This window comes from Capsicum annuum, chromosome 11 (assembly GCF_002878395.1).
Source record: "Capsicum annuum cultivar UCD-10X-F1 chromosome 11, UCD10Xv1.1, whole genome shotgun sequence".
NCBI classification, from domain to species: domain Eukaryota; kingdom Viridiplantae; phylum Streptophyta; class Magnoliopsida; order Solanales; family Solanaceae; genus Capsicum; species Capsicum annuum.
This window is the reverse complement of record NC_061121.1, coordinates 10887698-10893661: the sequence shown is the minus strand read 5'-3', so window position 1 is coordinate 10893661 and position 5964 is coordinate 10887698.

Genomic DNA, 5964 nt, shown 5'->3' with positions numbered 1-5964 from the left:
ATGTAATTTATAATGTTTGAAATGTTAATGTGACACTTTGGGTTGTCATTGCAAACATAGAAATAACCCTTTCGCTAGCAAATATGTGTATATATTCTTTGTTCCTAGACTAATTTTTAAGGCCTCATTTATTAATTAATAATTAATGAGAGGTAAAATAAGATGGGTTGTAAATTTATTGAAGATCCATTAAAAATGATACAAGAGAGAATGAGCAAATATAGGATAATTAGCTTTCACCGATTTATTTAATATAGGATAATACACAAGTTTTTGGTATAATAAAATAAGAGAATTTAGGCCTTCACACAATTTATCGAAATAATTTTAGTTAAGTATAAGTCAATAAAGTGATCGTGCTAGAACCACGGGACATGAGGGGTGCCTCACACCTTCCCTCGATCAACAGAATTTCTTATCCGGTCTTCTGTTTTCGCAGACCACAATAAGAGTCATTTTTTTTTGACTAGGGATCTAATAAGGTGACTTGGAATACTATAACTCAATTCCAAGTGGCGACTCTATAAATTAAATTAATCCCTATTCAAAACAGTCACTTTAATTAGAAAAATCCTTTGACTCGGTCCTCGAGCGAAAAAGGAATGTGACAGTGTGCGTGCGTGTGTGATATGGAATTCGCCTGATACATCAGATTCTTATAATATGTTCAATTTTTTTCTGAACGCAGCAAATGAGATATGTTATGTTCAATTATAGGCATGATTACTGTTTTCTCCCTTTTTATCTCCAACTAATTGGTTAGTAATGTATCATATGCTTATGTATCGGGAGGTTAAATAATGTATCATATCCGGGATATTATATAATTAATATATAAAAATTGGAAGAGAGGGTAATTAGATAGCAAAGTGTTGAGATTTATTTCGTTTACCCGTTATTATTTGAAGTCAAATATTTATAGTACAAAATTTTTTCACCGTGCATCTTTGTGTTTATGGAGTCCAATTAGAATACAAATATTAAACTGTCGTCATAATTGATGTCCAATTAGTCTTGAATGACTGATTCAATAGTTCACTTAATAGTTCCTGTCTTTTTTCATTGTGAAATCCAATTTTTATTTTAAAAAATAAAACATTAATTTGCTAGAAGTAAAGACTATTGTCTATTAGGTTTAGAATTCTTAATTTGTGTGTAAATATTAATATTTAACACTTATAAATCTAGTAGAAGTCATCAGAATTAATAACAACTAATATTTTATTTATTAGTTTAAAAATTTTTAATCAACTAAATGATTTTAAAAAGATTTGAAAAATCTAGAAATGAATATGAAAACGTTAGAATAATAAAATTTTAAAAAATATCAAAATTTTAAAAGTTTGAAGTACATAGTAAGAATATAATTAATGATTTTTTAAAGATTTGACTTTAATTTTTTTTGACAACTTCAAAGTCATTGAGATTTTTCTTCAAACTCAAAAGGTGACGTTCTACCACACAACTTACCCACATTAATGGCTTTAAACTATGTTATTGAAGTATATTATTGAAATGTATTTTACTTTTAATTTGAGTCTTGATGTATGTATTTTGAATAAAATTTTGTACTTTGATTGTATTGTAAGATTTATATATGTGAATTTATAGACCACAGTGGTATTTTCTTTCAATCATTTGCTGTAGAAATTAATTGGATAAATGCAATTAGAGTTTCAATTCAAGAATCATAAGACGTCAGAGGATGAAAGCTCTCATCAAAATCTTCTGTGGTAGGTAGATTATAAGTGTAGCAAGTTCACCGAAAACTGTTAAGGATGATTCTCACATTCAGATCACCATACAGGTCTTTCTTAGACTTGCCTATTTGGGGCCAACTCCTATGCCATCTACCCTTTATGACATGAGTTCTGGGCAAGTGATAGCGTACATTTGCTATATATTTGTATAAATTCATGGACAACATTGAAAAATCAGTTAATGAAATAGATTCTAATTCATTCTTTTTGTTTGGTAACGTAGAAATATGTTCAACTAACTTTTCAGCAACATGAATTTTTAGTGCTTGTTTTCTTATATGCTAATGTGTGAGGTGAGGAAAGGTTTTAGTATGCCAAAACTATATATATATAAAACAATGCAAATATTTTTGCATGATCAGTGTAATTAAACTTGTCTCCCTACCTTACATAGCTTTATAGGGCAAGACCTGCATACGCAATATCCTCTCCAAACACCATTTGTGGGATTACACTGAATATAATTTTGTATACTGATTACTTACCATGTATTATACGTTACTTGCTATATGCATATAGTTATAAGGTAGCGAAGAGTTGCATTAGCAATTAAACCGAAGAGTTACATTAGCAGTTTGAATCCTCAATATTAAATTATTTCTAGAATATACTATGTTGAGTTTAAGCAGTTTTCTTACGTCCGGTCTTTTTAATAGATTTTTATTTTTGTGATACATTTTATAACTTAATAGACAAATCATATATTTATATTGCTTTTGGAGTTGATTACGTTAAAAAAAGATGTATATATAGCAGTAGACCAAATATGATGCTTTATATTTGTTGGTACTATCATCAAGATATCAAGAGAAAACTAGAGTTTCCACAACATAGTAAAGCTTTAAAATGGTTTAGAAAGCAAGTTTAATTATCACTTGTGTTGAGGTGACAATAACCAACCTCTAAATGCTCAACAACAACAACAACAAACCCAGTGTATTTCCACACAGTGGGGTTTGGGGAGGGTAAGATGTACGCAGTCCATACAATTACCTCCGGAGAGTTAGCAAGGCTATTTCTGATAGACCTCTGGCTCAAGAACCTCTAAATGGTCGCATTCATAAATTACTCAAGAGCCTTACCAACCCATTTAGAAAATGCCATATACGTACATATTAATTTACAGACTCTCAAACTCCTTATTTCCATCATTTTTTTTCAAATCTAAAAATAATAATAAGAGTCTACATTAAATAAAATTATAATTTGATAATTTCTTAATATTTAAAACTTTTGAATCTAACAAAATTCGACTTTTTGTTACAAGTAATACTTAGTTGAAAGTTCTTTTGTAATTAAATTTAAACCTAGTTTGTCATTATTTTTTTAAGTTAGTTGGGGTCTATTGAGAACAGTCTCTCCGTCTTACAAAATAGTGTGATAAGATATGTATTTTATCTTCCATAAATTATACATATGAAATTATACTGAAAATTATCTTGAGATTAAATGCATAACTATTGAATCATATTTTTTTTTAATAAGTTCAACACATATTTTTATTTTTCTTCAGTGACATCATATGTTGAAAGATCGTAACATTTTTCAAGCTTTGAGTCGAAGGTCTATTGAAAAAATTCTCTCTATCCTATAAAGACAGTGATAAGGTATGTATTATATCCTCCATAGGCTCCATATATGAGATTATTATATTGAAAATTATCTTGAGATTTAATTTGAAGGCATAATCATTGAATCATAATTTTGTAAGTTTGTCACGTATTTTTATTTTTCTTCAACATCATCATAAGTTGAAAGATCGCAACGTTACCAAACTTCAAACTGGGGATCTATCAAAAACAATATGTCTACTCTATAAAGATAATGATAAGGTATCTATTATACCGTCCATAGACTCCACATATGAGATTATATTGAAAATTTTCATGAAATTCAAGGCATAACCATTGAATTATAATTTTTGAAAGTAAGGCAAGGGTATTGAAAACAACCTCTCTACCCTATCAAGGTAGTAATAGGATATGCATTTTATCCTCCACACACTACATCTATGAGATTATATTGAGAATTATTTTGAGATTGAAAGCATAGCTATTAAATCATAATTTTTTTTTTAAGTTTGTCACGTTTTGTTTTTCTTCCATGATTTTTCAAACAGTAATTATAGTACCATTTATATTTATAATTTTATTTTATATATAAATTTTATTGATTGACGCGAGACTCAAATGCGAAGTACGTAGGTCAAACTTTATGATTTTTATCTTCAAAATTTATAATTAGATACAAAAAGAAAATGTTTTTATAAATTTTACTCTTTTCTTCCCAATTTCTATGAAGTATTATAAAATCTGTGTAATAAAAGTGAAAATTTAAAACTTAAATACAATAAAGTCACGTTGTAGATTCAATAATGAAAGTTACATATAAATTATATGAAAAGATGTTTTGTTATTCTTGATCATTAAACCAATGTAATAGAAAAGAAAATTTGAAACCTGAAAATTAAACCAACACATTATATTTGAGATCCACTAACAAAGCTATTTATAAACACAAAAGGATGATTTGCTATTTATGATCAATAAAATCAAAATGTAATATAAATAGAAATTTGAAATCCAGAACATTCAAGCAATTTATATCCAAAACCCTTAACCCTTAGTTCAAAACTCAACATCAAAATCATGAATAAACCAATTTCATGCCATTAAGAAAATACAAGTATTGAAAAGAGGTACATGCCTTAAACACAAGAGAATTGGAAAGTAATTCGAAGCTTAAAACCCGAAAGAAGAACGTACTATGAAATTCTTGGCTCTCTTGGGTTTTTGAATTTGAGAATGGAATTGGAGGTTTTTAATCTCTTAAAATTGAAAAGAATAGGTTATAACCAAAAAGTTACCCAATAACAAAGTTATGATTGATGATCCAAATTAGATTATATGTTTTCTGTTGTTTTAAATCATCTCATAGGAGTGAAATAGACTTTTTAAAGTTATTGTTGCTAAATAAATAAATGTTTAACTCTTTTGAGATTTAATAAAAAAGAAAAATGTGTCACAATAATTGAAATAATGAGAATAAAATATTATAGGTCATAATGCAATTTTATAAAAGAAATAGGAAAATAAATTTTCGAGTATGATGATGAAAATAGTATATGTGCACAGATTATTTTAAAGAAAATTACAATTTACATAGAGTACAAATACATAACATGTATATATTTGAATTAATAGTCAATACATTAATAACTTATTTTCTATGCTTGTACCAAATGTTGAATAAATTATACATAATTTAAATATATGAATAACTCTATTCTTATCAACAGCCAAACAACCTCTATATAATCTTCTAAATTGTCCTCAATTTTGATAAAAATGTAGAATCCTGAGAATAAAAATAGTTGTTCGTAAAACAAAGTGTTTTTAGAAAAAAACAAGTGAAATGACTAAATCCTCTTTAACTAACTACATTTTTTATATTCAAAATTTTACGTTATCCTTTTAAAACTTTATACTTAATAAAATATCCTCCACACAATAATTTATGTTTTTATATACGTTTATTCTTAATTAAGGCTTGATACACGTGTAACACACGTATCTTAAGCTAGTATATATATATATATATATATATATATATATATATATATATAGTGCAACACTAAATTTCTTTATGTATATATTTATTTTTTTCATATTTTGAATTCTCTTAGTAAAAGTTATGACGATTGCACCCCTGTATATATGTGTTATCACTTTCTTAATTAATTTCGTAACACGATGCTCTCCGGTTCCATTGCTGAAAGGGCCTATTATAACTAGAGCTGTTAAGTGGGTCGGGCCGGGTCAACCTGGAATCGACCCGTGAATTTTAACTGGGTTGTGGGTCGATTGAATTCGGGCCTGGTTAAACGGGCCGGTTCGGTTCCAGGCTCAATAGTAATTTTTTTAAAACAATCCTGAATCGGCCCACTTAACCTAACCCGGTCCAACACATCTAAATTCGGTCAAAATCGGTTAAAAATTTGGTTAAAAGCAGTCAAAATTCAAATAAAATAAAGGTTTTTTTTTCAATATACACTATATATACCCACATATATACATTTTAAATACGTTAAACAAGATATATACACTATATATATAGTATATACTACATTAGAATTCAAAAAATATATACACAATTACACATATAATCATGTATACGACTGTACGTTAGCTAAATATATATACTA